Consider the following 20952-nt stretch of genomic DNA (forward strand, 5'->3'; position numbering starts at 1 on the left):
CCATACAAAATTATTACAATATTATTGACCATACTCTTTATGTTGTATGTTATATGCCTGTGGCTTATTTATTTTATAACTGGAGGCTTGTTCCTTTTAATTCCTATCACCTCTTTGCCTCCCCCAACCCCGTTCTCTCTAGCATCTACTCTGTGTCTCTGAGTCTGTTTTCATTTTGTTTTGTTTGTATGTTTGTTTTGTTTTTCAGATTCCACATGTGAGATCATAGGGTATTTTGTCATTTGCTGTTTGACTTATTTCATCTAGCATAATACCCTCTGGATCCATCCACTTTGTTGCAAATGGCAAGATTTCATTCTTTTAATGGCTGAGTAGTATTCCATAGGGGAACCTTTCTACTTTGTTTCTCATACACAAAAATGGGTGGTGGGGTTGTAGGAGAATAAAGTAAAATCACCCCAGCTTCTTCCCATTTCTCTGGTGGGTCCTTCACCTACAGTCTTACCTTGTATATGACCATCCTGTTTCTGTAGGTCACTTTCTTTTGTGAGTAGCAAAGTGTTGCCAGGAAGAGGCTAGTAGATTTCCTTGTTTTTTACCAGAAATAGAGAGTATATCAGGAAGGACACTACTATGAATAGCTCTCAGCAAAACACTTACATTATAACAGGGGCACGGTCTCAATGAGGAAATTGACCCTTGAAGATATGTCTGTATACTTTTTTTGGTTTAGGAAGGGAAAACAACCACATGGGGCTGTTTGCATTGCAGGGAAGAACTCTTCAAGGTCAGAACTGACTCCAACCTGACTGAGGCTCATTGGCCTGTGATTTCTGAGATTGAATAGGTAGCCAAAAAAACAGATCTTTCTTCTTCACAGTCTGGATTCATTATAAAAACACTGTATTAACGAGCAACTAGAATTACAGAAATACAGTACTAGGAAAGACCTATATAATATCCAGTCAGGTATTTTCAAACTATGTTCCCTGGGGCTCCATCCATAGAAGCACTTTAAGTATTCTTCAAATGTTTGGTTTGAATTTTATTTTAAAAAATATGGTCAGTTCTTGATTATGATTCTAGTCCTTATTTTGGCTTTCTTTTACAACCTGTCTTGGAATCCAATTTTCAGTAGACCTTACCAATGCTAAATAATAAGTTAGCTTAATTTCTTTGTCAGGAACTCTCTGAAATAATGATTCCCAAATCACCTTGGAGAAAGTATACATTCTTGTTGCCAAATACATTTTTGAAAAGGTGCTTCCTTCTTGTGTACCTTGGTAAAATAGCTTTTTGGAATTCCATCTTCTTTGGTGGGTCCTGAAATCTGGGAAGACCCATTTTGGAGTTAGAGAATGCCTACATAGAATAGGAGTTGGGTAAATCAGAAGGGTGTGTGTGTGTGTGTGTGTGTGTGTGTGTGTGTGTGTATATACAGTAGGGATTTAGTAAGAATAATGACTGTCACAGACAACTAGTTTCATTAACATAGAATCATACCTCCTGTTTTGGCTCCAAATGGAGTCACCTTGCTTGATCATTCTCATTCATTTATGAATAACATTTGGCAATTTTAAGAAATTTAATCCAGCTTCGAGGCTGAAGTTTTAACTTTATAGAGACTATTGGAAGGGATGTTTCTTATTCTGTAAGGGCCATTCCCAAGGAGGAATTTTTAAAAAATGATTTGGGTATTGGAAATATGGCTGGAATGTGCTTTCACCTTGAGGGATAGGGTTGCCAGATTTCTGAAAAAAGAAAAAGGGGAATCCTCAGTTAAATTTGAATTTCAGGTGAAAAAAGTATTTGTTGTTTATCTAAAATTCAGAAGTAAATGGTGTCATGTTTTTCATGTGATGACCCTCTGAGTTGGCTACTTTGTTCTAATATATGTAAAATTCCAGATTTATTAAATTGTAGTCACTCCCCCTATAACTCCTTTTTCTAAAGTGCTGAAGTCCTGTAGGACTCAGTGTCAGGAGAAACGTGTGCTGTGTATAGTGCATTGCCACGTCCCATACATCTGGACCCGAAGGAGCGTGACCCCAGGGCAGTGAGAAACAAAGGAGGAAAATCAAGGCTTGGGTCTCTGCGAAGTGTTTCAGGGCTGACCTTGGATGTTTTGCAGCCTTCCAGTGGCCTGGCAGCCTGTCCTGGGTGGTTTAATGTTGAAATTCTTTTAAGTGATTGTGTTAGTTTCCTTTTCATAAACCTTATCTCTTCCTTGGAGTGTGTTTTAGTTTGCCTGGATGGAGCTGAGTTTTCATTCTGTTGGCTCCCTGAGTCCTCACGTCGGACTCTGTTTCTGTGGGATTTCATTCTTTGCTTATTTGCTTTAGGAAGAGGCTCACTGATAAAGGAGCACAGCCATATGGGGGCCAGGGGATCCTCTTGTGCAGCTGCCCTCTAGGACCCTGCCTCCTTCTCAGGCTGCAGGGATTTTACTTATAATCATGGAATGCTGAAGCTGAGAAGCACCTTAACATGCTCTAGTATAATGGGGCATGGGAAGTGGTCCCCTTGACACTCTCTCCGAGTAGTTTTTTTTTTTTTAAGAGTAGTTTTACTCTTTGTCTGTTATACATTGTTAGTTTCCCTGAAAGATATCATTTGATGAAAGGATTCTGCAGATAGAAATGAGTTATAAAATTCTTTATTATAGCCCCAGCTCATTACAAATAAGGATTCTGGAGCCCAGAGAGGTGAAGTGACTTGCCAAAGATAGTGTAGCGGGTTAGTAGCAGAAATGGGACATTGAAGCTCAGGTCTTCCAGCTCCCAGATGGTGCTTTATATTCAAGTATACCAAATCCCTAACACTATGATTCAACTCTGAACATTTCAGGGGCCAGGAAAGAGTTCCTTGGCTCTTTAGTTCACATGCCTTCCCTGCTTGCTTAAGGAGGGTTGGAGATTGTTTTGATTGTTGCTGGGAGTGGTGGGAAGGTGTGTTAAGGCTTAAAGCAAAAATACCTGGGGGATGGTAGACAGCTATTCTATTCCATCCTATTAGGTAAATCTAGATAGGAGTTTGTTTCCTGAGAAGAATGTTTCATGGAGGAGAGCATAGAACAATCTGGGATCCTACAATTAGGATAGATGGGTTGCTTTTTGGGTAGAAATGGATTCTAATGGCAGGATTTGCCCTGGCACATATCCTTCTCACTTTTTCTTTAGCTGGTGTTTTTGGTATTTCATCACCTCTGGATGTGTGAGAGATATACGATTCCCTTTTCTTTTTCCTCCTTCTTAGGTGGGCACTTGGCTGAGGTACACTACTTCTGTTCTTATACTGTGTACTTGCCTTGTTTGTAACCCTTTCCCTGTGGGATTCTCTTTAGTTCTTTTTTAGATCATCCTTCAAATACTCTAGGTAACAATAGAGAATCACTAATACCAGAAATCACACCCCCAAATATCCATTATACTTCCCTTATATGTAGAGAAATTTACCATATCATGAGGGAATAGAATAACAAGATGTTTAAGGACCTGGGGTTTAGGTTTAAACAGACCTGGATTAAAGTTACAGCTCTGACTTTTACTAGCAAGTGACTTTGGGCAGTTATTTTTACCTTTTTGAACTCAAGTTCTTCATATATGAAAGGGATAGGGGTTGGGTGCTAATAATAGCTCACACTTCATAGGATTGCTGTGAGGCTTAAATAAGAAATGTATATAAAGTACTTTGAATAGTACCTGGCAAGTGGTAAGCACTCAATTGCTGCTAGTTGCTTTATTATTGTTGTTATTATTGATACCTTTATTATTAATCTTCCATAAAAGTGAACTATTTTGGGTCTCCTACACCATGATCTGTGGGTTGGTGTTATTTCTATCTTCATTAAAGAAAATATCTTTCAATCAACAATTTGGATTTATGTAAAGAGACTTCTTTTTTGCTGTAATAGAAATAGAGTATAAACCCTTCTAAGTTTAAAAAAAAAAGAAAGAAAAGAAAATCTCTCTCAATCAAAACCCTACTTATTTTTAATTGTTTTTTTTCTTTTTTTCAGTTTATTTTTTATTGAAGTATAGTTGATTTTCTTTCCTTCTTTTTAATGTTCTTTGGATCATTTATTCTTATACAACAAACATATTTTCTTTTAATAAATATCCCTCTACCACTACTTTATATTATTATTATTATATATATATTTTAAAAATTTTTTTTATACAGCAGGTTCTTATTAGTTATCTATTCTATACATATTAGTGTATATATGTCAATCCCAATCTCCCGATTCATCATACCACCACCACCACCACCCCCCTTTTAATTGTTTTAACTTATGATTTCTTAAGTTCTGGTTCCCGTTTTACCTCCTTGATAAAAATTTTCACCATTCCACACCACTCCTTTAATTTCCTGATTTACACATTCTCTGGGCAAATGATCTAGAGAGCAATTTCTAACATTTTTCACATAGTCTCTCTTTAAAATTATTTTCCCATGAATGTTATGATTGAAAGCATATTTTAAAGATAATTTTCTTACTAGGGAAATTTTAAACATTTAAATCATAAAAGTAGTGAAAATAGTATAATGAGTTCCATGTACCCATTACTCAACTTCAACAATTATCAGTATTTTGTTAACTTTGTTTTACCCATCTCTCCTGCTCTCCCTTTATTTTGGCCATAATATTATAAAGCAAATCCCCAGACATCATATAAGTTATAGGTAAATAGTTTGTTATGTATATTCAATTGATGAGGATTTTTTCCTTATAATTACAGTGCCATCAATCTGACAAAATTAATGATATTTCTTTTATCATTTAACACCCAGTCAATATTCACATTTCTCTGATTACCTCAAAAATACTTTTTTTTTAACAGTTGAATCAATAGTTGAATCAAGATTCAAACAAAGCCTAAACATTGCATTTGGTTCCTGTGACTCTTAAGTTTCTTTTAATTGAGTAGAGTTCCTCTTCCCTTGCTTCTTAAATAAGTTTTCTAAAAACTCAAAACCTAAACAGAAAAACCAGAGTGCATTTATTATAAAGAAGTCATTTCCCTACATAATAAATAAAACATATGTAGCTGTCAGTCACAAGGTCTGTTTAATATAACTAGAATTAACATTCTGAATTGACATCAGTCCAGCTGCAAGCAAAGAAATTTACTCTTTTAGTTAATTTGTGCGTTTTTATCTTAGAGCATATTTCCATTTGGTCTTTAAAAATACTATAGATGGCTTAAGGAGTTTAGTCCTAAAATCTAAGTTGGGACTAACTGATATTATTACAGGAAGACAGTTCTTACTTTTAAACACCTGAAATTAAGTGTTTTTCTCAGCAGGCAAACTCCCTTTATATCTGGAGACCCCCGCTCTGTTCTCTCTGATTCTGGTTGATGATTTTGTCCTGCTCTCTGGGTCTCAGTCTTTGTCTTTAGCCTGTTCATTGGCTACTCCCAACTGCATGGACTTTGCCTTCCCCGTGAGCCTGGACAACACGGTGCAGGGGGATGAAGAGAACATCTTGCCTCTCCTGGGGTTGGAAGGAGGGGAGAACATGAAGGCAGTGGAGAAAGAAACATGGAAAGAGTCAGAGACAGAAACCCTTAGAGAGACAGGAACCTGCAGAACTAAGTTAAGAGAAAGGCTGATTAAGAAGGACATTTAGCTTTGTCAGTTGTAGAATTTATGTTGTATTTAGATTGAAAGGACAGAGTGTTCAGTCCATTTATAAGCCCCCAAATGACCCTAATTTTGAGTAAGAGGTAATATGCAATAATAGCTTGGTCCAAAGAAGAAAAACCTGAAAGCAAGTTATTTTACAGTAAAACTAGAAAAAATTTAAAGAATTGGTAACCTCACTTGCTGAAGCCCTTGAAAGCACCTAGAAATTCCACTTCAGTTTCCCCTAGCAGTGGTTCTCAACTGTGGCTGCACATTGGAATCACCAGGGAGCTTTTTAAACTATTGATGCTGGATGCTGTCCCCAGCCCTCAGGTTCTGATTTACTCTGGGGTGGGATCCAGGAACCAGTATTTTTTTTTTTTTTTTTTGCGGTATGCGGGCCTCTCACTGTCGTGGCCTCTCCAGTTGCGGAGCACAGGCTCCGGACGCGCAGGCTCAGCGGCCATGGCTCATGGGCCCAGCTGCTCCACGGCATGTGGGATCTTCCCGGACCGGGGCACGAACCCGTGTCCCCTGCGTCGGCAGACGGACTCTCAACCACTGCACCACCAGGGAAGCCCAGGAACCAGTATTTTTAAAAGCTTACCAGGTGATTCTAAATGCACCAGCATTCATGGTGAATTTCTAGAATTCTTACTCTACTATTTTTTCCCCAGTTTCATTAGTATAATTTATTGGGACCCCCTATGTTGTTTCTCTTTGAACATTTTTCTATGGATTCTGCAAGCTCAGGTATATTACTTATTTACTTCTTTTACTATTTAAAAATTTCTAAGCACACAGTTTATAACATAACCATGTTATGCTGTTGCTTTTTCCTAATAATGGAAAACTAAGTATGTAATTAAGTATATGACAGTTACAGATCACTTTATGAAGGGATTCTGAACTAAATAATAGCTAACAGGAAAATATACAAGGAGCATTTATAGGAACTTTGAAAAAGTAGCTATAAAACCATCTTTAGGGATTTCTTGTTAAAATTTGTTTTGCTGTCTAAATGTGAACTTTCTGGTTCTTTGAGGTTTGATTATATTTTTAGTTAATTATGTTATAAATTCATTATTAGTATCAAAATTATCATTAAAATGTGCTAAAAAGATATTGATTGAGGACTCCCTATATAGACTCAGTGTGACTAGCAGATGTAGTTGGTTTAAATAAAATCTAAGATATTTTTGCTCTTTAGTCATTTACAATCTAATTAGGAAAAAAGAAAACTACACATGAATTTATGAGAAAACAGTGACTAGTGATTAAATGACATACTGTGTCATACAGTCACTACTTAGGTATAGAATCTATTAATATGAGCTGAAGTAGTCTATCTTGTGGTGCCTGATAGAGTTATTAAATTATTATTCCAGTATCTTCCCAGACTAGCTATTTGGTTAAAGGTCAAATTCCTCCTGTCACATATTAGAAATTCCGTCTATAATTTTTATTTGAACATTTTCCTGCCTTTCTCAATAATGTAATCCCACCCTAACCACCCACCAGAGACAACAACATAGGATTCTTTTGTGTGGTGATGGCATTTTGAGAACAAAAGAACATGACGTATGCAATTAAGCTGAATATTTGGATGTCTGCATGATGCTGTAATTGTGGTCCTTTGGACAAGAATTGCATGCATCCACCTTGGGAGTCACCATACCAGTCCAAGGTGAAGCAGTCTTTGGACTTTAAAACCAGTGCTCTTGGCAGGATTCTGTTTTTGAAGGGAAGAAAGCTCCTGAGAAGGAGGGGTGTGTACATACAGAAGTGGTAGGGGCACATTTTACAGATAGGACAGCAGTTCCGAGGAGCTCTGTCCTAATAACATTGAGTGAAGGATGAAGTCTCTGTATTTCAGCTTTTTAAATTATGTAAGAGAGATGAACTGCAGAAACTAGCATCTGGTACCTACAGAGTCAGCTGCTATGTTACAACACTTGATGTCTTTTATTCACCAGGGCAGACCAGATTGTAGAAACAAGCTATGCCAAAGCCCAAATGGCTTAAAACCACAAAGGAGTATTTATTGTTCCCACTACATGTCTACCATGGGTCAACAGAGGGCTTTGTTATGCACCATGATTGTCCTCACTCTGGGAGTTGACAGAGCAGGCACCATTTGGAACATTGCTGGTCAAAGTGGCCGAAGGAGAAAAAATCAACTCTGTAGGATCTAGCATCTGCATTAGTCTTTGGCTTGAAAGCAACACAAACCAATCTTGAGAGTTTAGGGTTTAATCAAGTTTTATAAGAAAAAAGCTCTATTGAGATAAATACAGAATCTTATATTTAGGACCTCAAATCCACTTGCCTAGAATGAGGGTGTGTGCAGAAATGATTGAGAACTCAATATGAATGAGCCAGGAGTGTTACATGACAGCCAAAAAAGCTAAGATGATTTTCGGGTTCAAGTAATAACATCTATAGCAGAATTGGTCCATAGTAGTTCTACTATACCCCCAGTGGTTAGACCATTCCAGAAGTATCTAGTCAGATTTGGTATCATACTTGGAGAGAGATATTCATAAAGAGAAATGAGTCTAGATAAAAACAGGAGGGTCAAGGTTGACAAAAACTGTAATAGGAATGGTTGAAGAAACTGATGTTATTTTATTGATACCTAGGTAAGAGAAGACAGAGAGGTGACATCCAAGCTGCCTCTAAGAATGTAGAGAAGGGATTCAGCCTACTTCTATGTATAAGAGAGAGTAGAAAGGGACTTATGAATGGAAGTTAAATGGAGGAGGATTTCAACTCAGTATTTTTTTTTAATATTTATTTTTATTTATTTGTTTGGTTGCTCTGGGTCTTAGTTGCAGCAGGCATGCTCCTTAGTTGTGGCTCGTGGCTTCCTTAGTTGCAGCTTGCTGGCTTCTTCATTGCGACTCGCCAGCTCCTTAGTTGTGGCTTGCGAACTCTTAGTTGCGTCATGCATGTGAGATCTAGTTCCCTGACCAGGGATCGAACCTGGGCCCCCTGCATTGGGAACGTGGAGTCTTAACCACTGTGCCACCAGGGAAGTCCCTCAACTCAGTATTGAGAACTTAATAGTAATTAGAACTCTCCAACAATAGCACAGACTGTAGGGTGCAGTCCCTAGCCCTGTGAGAGGTTCTAATTGAACATGATTTGTTATCGGAGATAACCCCATGTTGTCTCTGATTGAATTTTATTCCTGTATGGTTGACTGAGTTTCTGTTTCATACAGTTAGGAGGCTATTTGAATCTTATTTGGAATTTTTTTTTTTTTTTTGCGGTACGTGGGCCTCTCACTGTGGTGGCCTCTCCCATTTTGGAGCACAGGCTCCGGACACGCAGGCTCAGCGGCCATGGCTCATGGGCCTAGCCACTCCGCGGCATGTGGGATCTTCCCGGACCGGGGCACGAACCCGTGTCCCCTGCATCGGCAGGTGGACTCTCAACCACTGCGCCACCAGGGAAGCCCTTATTTGGAATTTTTTAGACTGATAGTTGGTCTTTAAAAAATGTTTTTGATAAATAAAATGAATTTTTGAAAATCTCTTTCAGGGATCATTAAATGACATATGTTAGAGTCAGACTGACCTGTATCCATATCCTAGTCTCCTCCCTTACAAGCTTTGTGACCTTGGCAATTTAGTTACTTAATGTCTCCTGGCCTAACTATGTGTCTCTGTAAAATGGGATTAGTAATGTTGCTAGAAGATTAAATTAAATGAGCTAATGCCTAATGCACATAAAGAGCTTGGCACGGAGTATAGGAGGCTATTGATGTTATTAATCCTTACTTTGGCTTTTGTTTGACCAAGGCTGATGTGGTACTTAGTAAAGGCTTTTAGATTCTTAGTCACAGCTTCTTTTCACTGTTTCTCTTGAGTTACTAAAGGTTTCAGGGTCAAGTAAAAAATACAAATGACTTTAATATTCCTCCATTCATTCACTCTCCTCACACTCAGGTATTCTAGAGTCAGGCTTTCTGAGGACTTCTGTAGCTGTCCTTGCTGGCCGTCTGCATAGTGAAACCCATCGTACTGCAGCGTCCAAATGGCCGAGCGGTCTTTGAACAACTGCTCCTCTTGCTCCGGTCTCACTTCGGATTTGGGAGCCCTAGGCCTACTCATGTGTAATGTGCCCCTTTGTAAGCTTGCCCTCACATTGGAAAGCTTTTTAGTTTTTCTTTGACCATTTATCTAGAGTGAGGCTCAGATAATCCTATTAACTTGGCCTTTCCTTTAGGCTACAGAAAACTCAAAGAAATCTCATCTAAAACCCCTTTTTGGGGAAAACAATCTTTCGAAACAATGACATTTGCCAGCATTGAAATTTGTGCTTTTTATGGCTCATTTTACCCCTGGCATTGACCAAAAGAGTTGTTACACCCACGAGTCTTTTGGAAGCAATTCGCCTTAAAAGTCCTGCATTAGGTTAAAATGTGACTAATCATATTGTGTGCATGTTCTATTTTGCAGTGTTTTGCTGCAAAAACCAATTTTTAAAGGCATATTTCTATACATAGGTAGCAGGCTTGCATCCAGCTTTCTTACCTGTAGTGTTTACGTGCCAGCTTGTCTCTATTTCTCATTGGGTCCAACTGATGGCTTTATTCCTGAGGTTTGTAAGCAATTAATTCTCTACTTCTCCACAGGGACTAGTGAAACCCAAGTAACATTGTGATACGGAGAAGCATGAGGCCTTCGGAATTTATGAATCATAGCAATCAAATCTGGAAATAGTCATGTAGCCTTTGCCTGAAAACATATTATTGAGAATTCAGTTTATGGTTATTGCTCTTCCTTAGTGCCAGTTTGATTGTAAGTCAGTTAAAAAACTGCTTACGCAGCCATTGTTTGAGGAGACAGATGCTGGCAGACACTCCAGTGCTACAGACATTTATTACTAAGTTGAGCAAACATTTCCATAAATGTTCAGGGTTTTCTTCCTCCAGAACAGTCCTCAAAGGGCCTTTTACACTTGGCATTCCCACTCACTCACACAGTCATCAGCACTCCCTTGACTAACTGGTGTTAAAGTGATGGTGGGGGCACGTTTTCTGTTTTTTGGGGAGGGATTTACAATTTTTGCAGATGGATTTCTTTAGGCTAATCTTAGTGTTTCTTAGAAAACTCGAGGTTACTGTGCTGATTTTTATAACTGAATTACTCTAATTTTTAGAATGGGGGAAAATATTAAGATCTTTGAATTTCTTACTCTGTATAGATACTCTTATATGCAAGAGTGAATTGCTAGAGAGAGAAATTCAGGTAACTTAATATTAGTAACTTTCAAATGAAAGTTATTTAAAGTGTTAGGTTTCTACTTCTTCATTTATAAAGTAAGACTGATAATGGCACTATCTCAGAGAGCTGTTGTGAAGTTCCAAGGAGAGTGTGCATTAAGCGTTTAACTCAGTGCCCGTGGTGTTGTGAGTGGGTGAGTATTTGTCCCTCCTCAGCTGTGAGACAGAAGGTGTATTGTTTCCTGAACTTTACAGGTGAGGAAACTAAAGCTCCCAGAGGATTAACAGGGACTTCTAAGGTCATATGACTAATGTATGATTGAGAGTGTGATTTCATTCTGAGATTCTTAACTCCTAGCTCAGTGCTCTTTCATTATATGAAGGTCCAGGGGGGAATTAGTTAGGTGGATTACTTGACACAGTTTTAAGCAGTAATTTTTAATCCTTGTTGTTCATTAGAATCACCTGTAAAACTGTAGAACCATGTAGATGCTTTGGTTTCAACAATGGAGATTCTAATGCAGTAGATCTGATATGGAGCCTGGAATTTGTGGTTACAAACCCTCTAGGTGCTGTCGATGTGCTGCCTCTCCTTCATTCTCTGTTTTTTAATATTTCTGGAACTCCTTTTGGATGCATGTTGGAGTTTTTCCTTCTATCCTTTATATCTATTCACTTTCACCTTTTTCCTTCTTCAAATCTCTGTGCTGCATTGTTGGTGTCCCACATATTCCCTTCTTTTTCAAGTTTGTTTTGTTGGTGTTCCATATATGCTTTTATCTACATTGCGTGATATTTGGCTGTCCATTCATATTTTACTGAAATACTCTAAAAAGTTCTGTGGATGTGGAATGTGCTTGTCAAAATACGAGTCATTGTAGAATGATCAGGGGAGAGCCTGACCATTTTTTCAAGTACTTTTTCTTTGACTTGTAGTATTAAGAGGACGTCACTTGGATCTTTCCTTTGGAGTGGTTTGTTGCCCCAAAGAAGAATTCTCTCATGTCTTGCTGTAGAGATATAACCTAGGTTTTAGCATTATGAACAAGAACCTGGGAGTAATAGACTTTTACTTAACCTATTGTTTACAGTATAGAACTGCTGCCTTCAGCTGTGCCTGATGTCTCTGAGTCTATAGTCTTTCAGTTTCAATCTGTTTATAAGAATCAATATTCAGGGACTTCCCTGGTGGTCCAGTGGTAGAGAATCCGCCTTCCAATGCAGGGGACACAGATTTGTTCCCTGGTCAGGGAACTAAGATCCCACATGCCCTGGGGCAACTAAGCCCGAGTGCCCATGCACTCTGAGCTCACGTGCCTCAACGAGAGAGCCCACGTGACGCAGACTACAGCGCCCATGCACCACAACTACAGAGCCCATGCACCCTGAAGCCTGTGCACCACAACTAGAGGAAAACCCGCACGCCACAACTAGAGAGAAGCCCGTGTGCTGCAATGAAAGATCCTGCATGCCTCGACGAAGATCCTGCATGCTGCAACTAAGACCCAATGGAGCCAAAAAAAAAAATCAGTATTCAGACTTCTGTGTGGCAGGAGAAGAACTTTTTTTTTTTTTTAATGAATCCTTTACCATTTTTTTCCATGTTTAGAGACCCATGATGCATCTAGTTCCTGATCCTTCTGGGGCTCCACAGTGTGAACCTGCATTCTGCTAAACAGCCGCCTCCACCCCCAGCTCACCACTTGTAGCTAGTTAGCTTTCTGCTTCATCTAGTATGTTGTCCAGGTTAGGTTTGCTAGTGGCAGGGTTTGATGACTGCAAGAGGGAAAGGCATGGAACTTTCTTCTTCTTTTCCCTCTTTTTCTTTCTCATGACAGTTCCTCTTCCTAGGATCTTCCTTCGTCTCCTCAGATCTTTGCTCTTCTCCTGATGCCAATACTCGTTCAGAACGTAGCTGCAAGCAATGGAGATCATGACTGTAAGGGGTAACATGAGAAACTCAAAATGTATGTCTCTAGCCCCAGTGCTCTAAGCCACATTCCTGCCTGTTTACCAATTACATCTCAATCCCAAAAGTTCAGTCCTCTGAGAAAAGCTTTAAGGACCCTTTCTGTGTGAGTGGATAAATTTTTCTTTTGTGGACTCAGAGGGATCTTAAAATGTTTTGGTCTTCCTCATCAGGATCTAAGTATAAAGCAAGGAGAGAGAAAACAGGAAGGGTTTTTTAAACCTGATTTTGTGCTTACTAACAATTAAGAAAAATTCTGAAAACCAAAATTATTGATAAGGCTGACAGATAATTTCGTATTCCTCCAATGGCCAGAGTAGAAAAAAACTGGTCAAAAGTTACAAGTGATGGCTCTAGGAGTGAAAGGAGGCAGGTCAGATTAATCCTAGAAAAACACGCTCTGCTCATAAGGGCTTCTCTCTGTTCCTTTTTCTTCTCAAATTCTCCCTTTCCTCAAATTCCAAATAATAAAATGATTCAGAGAGGGGATTCTAGAGCTCAACTATCTTTTTTTGAATCCTGGCTTTGATGATTTTTAGGTATATAAATTTGAACAAAGTTATAATAATTACAACAATGTGATACGGGGACAAGTATAGACAAATAGACGAATAGAACAGAAGAGATTCCAAAACAGTCACTTAAATGACTTATGACAAAAGTAAAACTGCATGCAATTCAGTACTTAACGCCTATGCATCTCAGTTTCTTCATATGCAGAATAGGAATAACCATATCCTGTGCTAGAAATGTGAGGATTAAGTGCATTAATACAAATGTGCTCAGGATGGGGCTTGGCATCTAATAAGTACTTAATAAGTTTTAGCTACTATTTTTGTTCTCTTGATTTCAATATGACTGTCCCTGGTTCCAGGCCTTGAAATTTCGCACTCTTTATTCTGCTCTACTTCTTTTGGGACTTAATTATTCAGTATCTTGCTTTGCTGCCATATTCTCTTACATGCATTAGTGTATTTCCAGCTCTTTGAGGACAGACACCACATAGAATTCATGAACTTGCTTCTCTAGTTCTCATGGCGTCCAGCGCAATGTTGAGCCGAAGGTGGAATTCAGTCTGTGCTCATCCGTTGACTGAGCAATGGCCCCCTTCAGGGGTTAGGCCCTGAGTGTCAGGTGATCTGCTTTTAACTTTCCAAGACATAAGGTAGTAGCAGTTCTGTATTTTTTAGCTCTAATTGGTATCAGAAACATTTGCTATTTTTAAATTTTTAGTAAATAGCCCTGGATCTTATGCATTCTTAGGGATTATACCTGACAGGATCTGTCCACAATTAAATGCACTGCGAGGAAAAGTAAAAGCTTGTGGTGCTTGACGTCCCTTTCACCTCCAGGGACTCTAAAGAAGACAGGAAAGAGTTCATGATTTTTCTCATTTATGAATAAGATTTTCTCATCTATATTGTTCTTTTGGGCCTGTTTGGTTTATGTATTTTATGTGACAGCCTAAAACTACAAGGGTTCTTTTTCTCTCCATTTTTTTCCCCCTTCTGTTTCTACATCACCTGCTGGCACTTAGAAAATCTGTTTTTTCAAGGTCCTCCTGCCTTCCCAAGAAAGGACACCACGTCTGTTGGTTACCTGGAAGGTGACATTCTTCCTGTTTCAAACTACTCTCATGGTGCTTTCTTTCCTGAGAGATGGCCAAAACTGCTGTGCTGAAGTGGTCATTTGTGAATACAGTAATTCTCAGGAGGCATAAATTCATATCCTCTTCTCACTGTGTATATTAACTGTTAGAGTTATTCTATTGCCAGGCCCTGGCTAGAGCCTGATTCAGTGCCCAGTGCTAACAACTGACTTTAAAGGCTTATGAATAGGGTCATAAATACTGTTTACATTAGTAGAAATACGTACTTTTAATATTTCCACCACCCCCTCCCTCCTGCTCACTGTCACATGCACAGGCATGTCAGTTCATAACTAATGTGTGGTTATTATGCACTTTGCCCGTTTTTTGTGTTCACCTGTGGATAAATTTGTTTATTTTTCACAATCAAGTCCCTCTTGTATCCTGGCCTCCAGATTATATGTTTTAAGGTTTATTTTTCCTTCTTTTAAACTAGGGTCAAAAATAATAAACCTGGGTTAGGATGCAAGGAACCAGAAAGTTAAACTATTGCTTAATATGCATTAGCAGAAGTTTAACTGCAGCAGGGCCCTGTCATAGGCATAATAACACCATGGAGCTGTCTTTAGTTCAATGGCAAACTTGATGTTCACCTCCCAGGTGGCTAAGAATATTCAATTTCAGCTTCATATCAGAGAAATGTGAAAATAAAAATTAGAGAGGCAACTAAACTTTGTTTTTCCTCAGTTTTACTTAAGAGGGAGACTAGGTAGTTGAAAAAGAGATTATTCCTGCTGTTTCAAGATGCAAACCGTATCGTGTTACAACAAATCTGAAAAAGAAGCAATATCATACAAGAGCTGATTTGATGGTGACAGGATTTCCACTAAGACTATATGGTAATACATGGTGGATATCATTCAGATAGCTCAAAGTATCTGTAGTACAGGGCTTGAATTTAGTCTAAGCAGTTCATTCAATATGCCAGACGATCTTGTAAGTGATGAAGTCAGAATAGTGATTTCAAGAATTATAGCTGAAAGAGTCTGTCTACAAAAGATACATAACAAAGAAATATAAAACTCATGTTTTTTGACCTTCATGTAGGGATAGAGATACCTAGGAAAGATTGTTGATTATATACTTAATTTTTGTCTCAGTCTCATTTTACACATTCTATTTAAGGATGCATTTTATATTCTGTGCCCTTAAAACTGATCACAGTATTAAATTGGGCCTGAGAATTCTATTTAAGTCCATGTAACACCACCTATCCTACAGAAGCAGCTTTGAGTAATGCTTAAATTCACTGGATTTGGAAGTAGAGTTACACTATTTCTTTGCTATAGGAACTTGAGCAAGCTTTCTATGAATCTCAATTTCTCTTTCTGTAAAACTTGGATAATAGTAGTACCTACATAATAGTATTAGTGAGAAGATTAAATGAAATCATACATGATAGTTTAGTATAGTGCCTGGAACATAGTAAGCTCTTAATAAATATTAACTATTTTTATCCAACTGTATTTGTTCTCTTATGGCTCTCTTAGCAAGGGAACAGCATGCTAGTTTCTCTTATTTAACTCTTCCAACTTCTCCAAACATCTTGTTGCTCAGAAAAAAATAAGTTAGTAGATTATTGCAGCTATTATTAACAGCTATTACTTTGATTTTGTACCAGTAGATCTAAACATTCTGTTGGCTGGTTTGGATAGCGTTTTCTCTAGACACTGCTAGAGAAAGGACTCATGTTTCAGTTTTTACATCAATTTAAGTCTTTGAAGTGTCCTGTGTAAGTGTTTTGATTATAGCAATGTGTTATTTCCACTAAGCCCAGTTTATAGCAAAAGATTGTTTTCATTTATTATAGGAGAGAAAGTTGACCAGTGGGCACCAATCTCTTTTTTTACATGGTGGCTTCTGTCTCTAATCAAGAGGGCTGGGCTTATATCTAACCGTAATGAGGGTAAGACACAGTGAGTTTGGATGGTAACATTAACTCTAGAGCTTGCTGTGTGATGGGCTTTGTTGGGGCCTTTGTAAATGAGAAAGGATTGATTGGGTGAAATACGTGGATTCCAATAGGAAAGCCTGGGGCATTTTCTTTTGGTTCTAATACCTTCCCCACACCCCAACATTTGTAGACCTTTATATGTACACAAGGTATGAAGAAGGAGAATGCATTTTTAATTTTATTTTGTTAGTGCTTTTTAACTACTACAAAGTCTTCCCCAGGAAGCTTTTGTGTCCCTGAAATAAACTTTGCTCCATTAAAATTGAACCTTCTCTTCAAAAGGTCTCTGATGGCTTTCCTTGCTTTGAATATTCAGTGGAAAGAAGCCCTTACAATTTCGTTGCCAATATTTTCTCCATTCTGGAACTACTTGAGTGAATACAACACTCATTTTTTCCCAGAAATCAAAAGTTTCTCATTAAAACCTTTACTTGAAATTCACATACAGTTTAATAAATTTTCCGAGTTAAGTACAGAACTAACAGTCCATTAAGAGTAAGGAATGATTGACTTGTGTTTTTATCAACTTTTGGCTGTAAGTAACCTTAAAACACCATTTAGCACATTCGAAATCACCAGGCATGACTGCCCAATGCTCCACCTAAGCTAGCCTCTCGTTTGTCCTCTTATTAAATCTCTTAAAATCTCCACTGGAAGAGATTACGTCAGAGTCTCCTTTAACAGCCTGTTGCAGCATCTTACAATTCATACAATACTTAAAAGGAGAAGAAAGTAGCATTCTTATAAATGTAAATTTTATTTTGATATTTACTCAGGTTGAATCTGTTCATGTTCTGTTGGCTACCGTATTCATGTGCTAATTGTTAATTATGATGCAGATAGCTGACAGTGGGTTGTGCCCGAAGAAGTTATGCCGCCAATCACATAGCAATGATTTGGAATCTTTTTCAGAATGAGGACTATGTCAGAATGTTATGCCGTCCGTCTCCCCCCCTGCAAACATACCTACACACATACATAATGCTAGCTTTACTTTTTATCTGTTACTTAAGAAAATCCATAGTGGGTTATGGACTATGAGCTATTATGAGTGTAGTAAAGCTTTTTAGTGAGCATGTATTTTATTAAAGAAAATCGCTGCTTCATACATTTGAAAAATAACAAAACATATGTGAGAGAAATTTTTTCAGTCTAGAAAATGAAATGTGTCCTACTTATCATTATGAGTCATTCAGTGAGAGTACTGGTGGTGTTTTACCCATAAAAATCCTTCATTTATTATGCATATTTTTGGATCTAATTCAAGATAAAAAATGACAAAGATTGGTAAACATTTCATTTTTTTCACTCTCCTTGTCTGTAGCTCACAAGAAGTGTCTTGTTAGAACATAGCTATCACCAAGATGATAAAGCGTAATAAATTTGAATGCTTCATACAATGTTCTGAGCCTCAGACCATGCTGCCTATGATTAAATCTGAAAACGTTTATAAAAAACAACAAAGGGTTTGTACTCCCAAAAAATTTTCTCTGTGTAAATTTCATTATAGAGCACCAAAAATTCCTGGTTCATGGATCTTCCTTCACTTAAAAGAAAACGGTTCTGTCCTCTATGGCATATGTCACTCCATGAGGGAATACTTAAAAATAAAACAGTCCATTAAGAAAAATGTATTTATGAGTGTCTACCATGTGGCTGGCAAGAAATCATTGGTTTCTCTCATCCATTTATCTATTGACCTTAGGTCAGTAATGAATGTCAGCTACTATGGATGCAGAAAGGAATTTTTATATTCACGAGCTGCATTTAGACTTAGAAAGCTGACCCAAGTTCTATAGAATTAGATTACTCTTTGATAGATATTTTCCTTGGATAGATAAAAGCACCGTTGCTTTTAATCATTTTTATATTTATGAAGGACAAGCTGATTCGTATCTTTTGGGGGCTGTTGAATATTTTTCTGCACATATGAAGAACTGATCAAATAATATGCATGTGGTTCAGTGTCTCTGTTAAGGACTTCCGGGACTAGGAAGGACAGGTTAGAGCATCAGAAATTGATATACTAAAGATACCAAGAGACTGTTTGTCTTGAGTAGTACTGAGAGAGGGAAAGAATTCTCTTTTTAGTCCCTAGGATGCCTGTTTGGTTTTATTTTGTTTTGCATACAGAGATGGAACATGGAGATTCAGTTTGGAAATATAATACAGTCAAATCTCAGCTAGTTTACTTGGTAGAATTCTGCTCTCAGCATCCCAGTACGGGTGAGGCTGGGCAGAGGACAAGGTAACATTCCCCTAGAGATTTTCAGGTGTCCAAGAATAGAGGAACTTGTGCTCTACGTTCTTCTTTGGAAACTTTGGAGGTGGCAGTCTCACAGATGTGTCTTGCATTATCTTTGAGAGGTGAGTGGGATAGAGATGGTGGCTTATATATGTCCCAAATGACTATTATAGTATGGTAGATATTACAAAAGTTAAGAAGAGAGGTTACCTTGGCCTAGGCTTGTTGGAGAAAGTTTGTTTTCTTGTCTTAGTAAGTTCAGTATGGGGAATATAATACTATGTTGGCTAGTTAGAATTAATAAAATGATAATTATTCCCAGAATATGAGCAGTAATACTCTTGGCTTCTCCCTCTTTTGCCCACATAGGTAATAATAATAATTTAAAAAAGCCTATTTCTTATTGACTGGAAAATAGAGCAGACAAACCTTTTATTGACCTTTTGGGCACTTTTTTTTTTCTTCAGTTGTTAAACTACTCCAGACCTGGTGGTTAATAATTTTCTTTTTTCTTCCTCCAGAACAAACAAACAAAAAAACTGAGGTAGCACGAGTTCTGATCAAGTGTCACCTATCCAATATGCAATATGTAAGAGCAATAATAGCTTCTAATAGAACAAATTCCAGCCATTACATTTTGGAAATAAACCTAAATGCTAATAATCACTCAGATCATAGGGCACATATCCCTTGAGGGTTTTTTCCCCTATAACTCACATTTCTTCCAGATGTTTCTCAGTCTCTAAAAACACAGAACAGTCACTGAAAAGGTACCACTACCATAAATTTTGCCTGCCCCAGAAAGTCTCCAGGTAAGAGCCTCCTTATATCCAATTTCCATTCTAACAGTAAAGTAATAAACCAAATTACAGCAAACCAATACAGCTGCCCCCCTCACTCTTTATCCCATGCAACTTGACCTTACAGGGACCCAGAAAAAACAATAAAAAAATTACCATTGAATGAACTGTAAACTGTACCATATGAACTGGAAATAATGACTTTAATGTTTGCAAAAGCCCTTGGGAGATGTTGCTTAGATTTAATTATTGATCCTTTATAGTAAACTTACATCCTTCAAAAACCATCAGTTATTTAGTGGATTTGAAGGATAATATAGAGTTGCATAATATAAAATCTGAATTCAGAATTCACATTATACAACTGTTTATAATTACATCTGGCCCTTTTGTCTTTTCTAAGATTAACATTTTCTGACAGTCTGTTTCTGGCAAAGTTACAGACTGAGGTGTGACCTTTCACCTTAAGTAAGGAATTATATAACTACTTAATAGTAATTACTTTACCATCTGCCGTCCACACTAATTTAAAAGACACCTGATCCTTAATTCTGGCATGTGGCTCCAAGCTCTGCCTTTCTTTTCCTAGTTCAGCAGTGATCAATTCTATTCTGGTGACTTGACTGTCAGTTTGATGGATGGAAAAACAAAACATTAAGTGTAGCCTCATTTATTCTGAAATGGTTAGTTCCACCCAGCTTTGTTTCCATCCTGCAGGGCTCAGTTCTCAGATAATCCAGGCTTTCGTATTTCTTCATCCCATTTTGGTCCTGTAAATAGATCGACCATTTGTATTAATTTTCCATTGTGGGGTTTTCTAGTCTTGAGTAAGATTCCAGTGGGTTCTGGAGGGAAAGAGGAACAATGAAAGGCCAAAAACCTTTTTGTAGATATAGATTGCTTTTCCTGTCTCCATGGCTGTCCCTTGATGGGTGTTAAAATAATATAAAAGTTCCACCCAGAGCTGGATGTGCAGAAAGCATTTGCTTTTTGTTCCAGCATGTAGCAGCTCTTATAGCATGGTAGAAAAATCAATCACTTTTTCTGACAGTCCAAACACCTTTTTAATCTATTGCTCATTGCTGGTGCTGAGGAGGGAGGGGAACAGAATGGAGATGTTGGCAATCATAAAGCCTTTTATGCCCTTTCGATCCCACAGGTGTTTTGGCCTGAGTCTCCACTTTAAGTCTGTTAAAAAATACTCACTGTCACCTTCTTGTGATAATTACACATGAAGAATTTGAATTCCATTTCTCCCCCCTCCGGTCTTCCCAGTGCTTAACAGACCTTCCTCTTCATATTCTGCCTCTGCTTCCATTCCTCCCAGCTCTCCATATCATCCCACGTCTCTGCACACCAAGGCATCTACTTTGCTGGATTTAAATGATTTGAACTTGTTGTCAGTGTTGAAATCATCCCTGGGTATTTGGCCTGTGTCTGTGCCTTGTGGGGTATCCTGTACTCTTCAGGATAGAGAAAAGGGTGGGAGGCATGGAGTTTGTGACTTGCTG

This window comes from Aethalodelphis obliquidens, unplaced genomic scaffold (genome assembly GCF_003676395.1).
Source record: "Aethalodelphis obliquidens isolate GAN/ISIS:26980383/991018 unplaced genomic scaffold, ASM367639v1 scaffold80, whole genome shotgun sequence".
NCBI classification, from domain to species: Eukaryota; Metazoa; Chordata; class Mammalia; order Artiodactyla; family Delphinidae; genus Aethalodelphis; species Aethalodelphis obliquidens.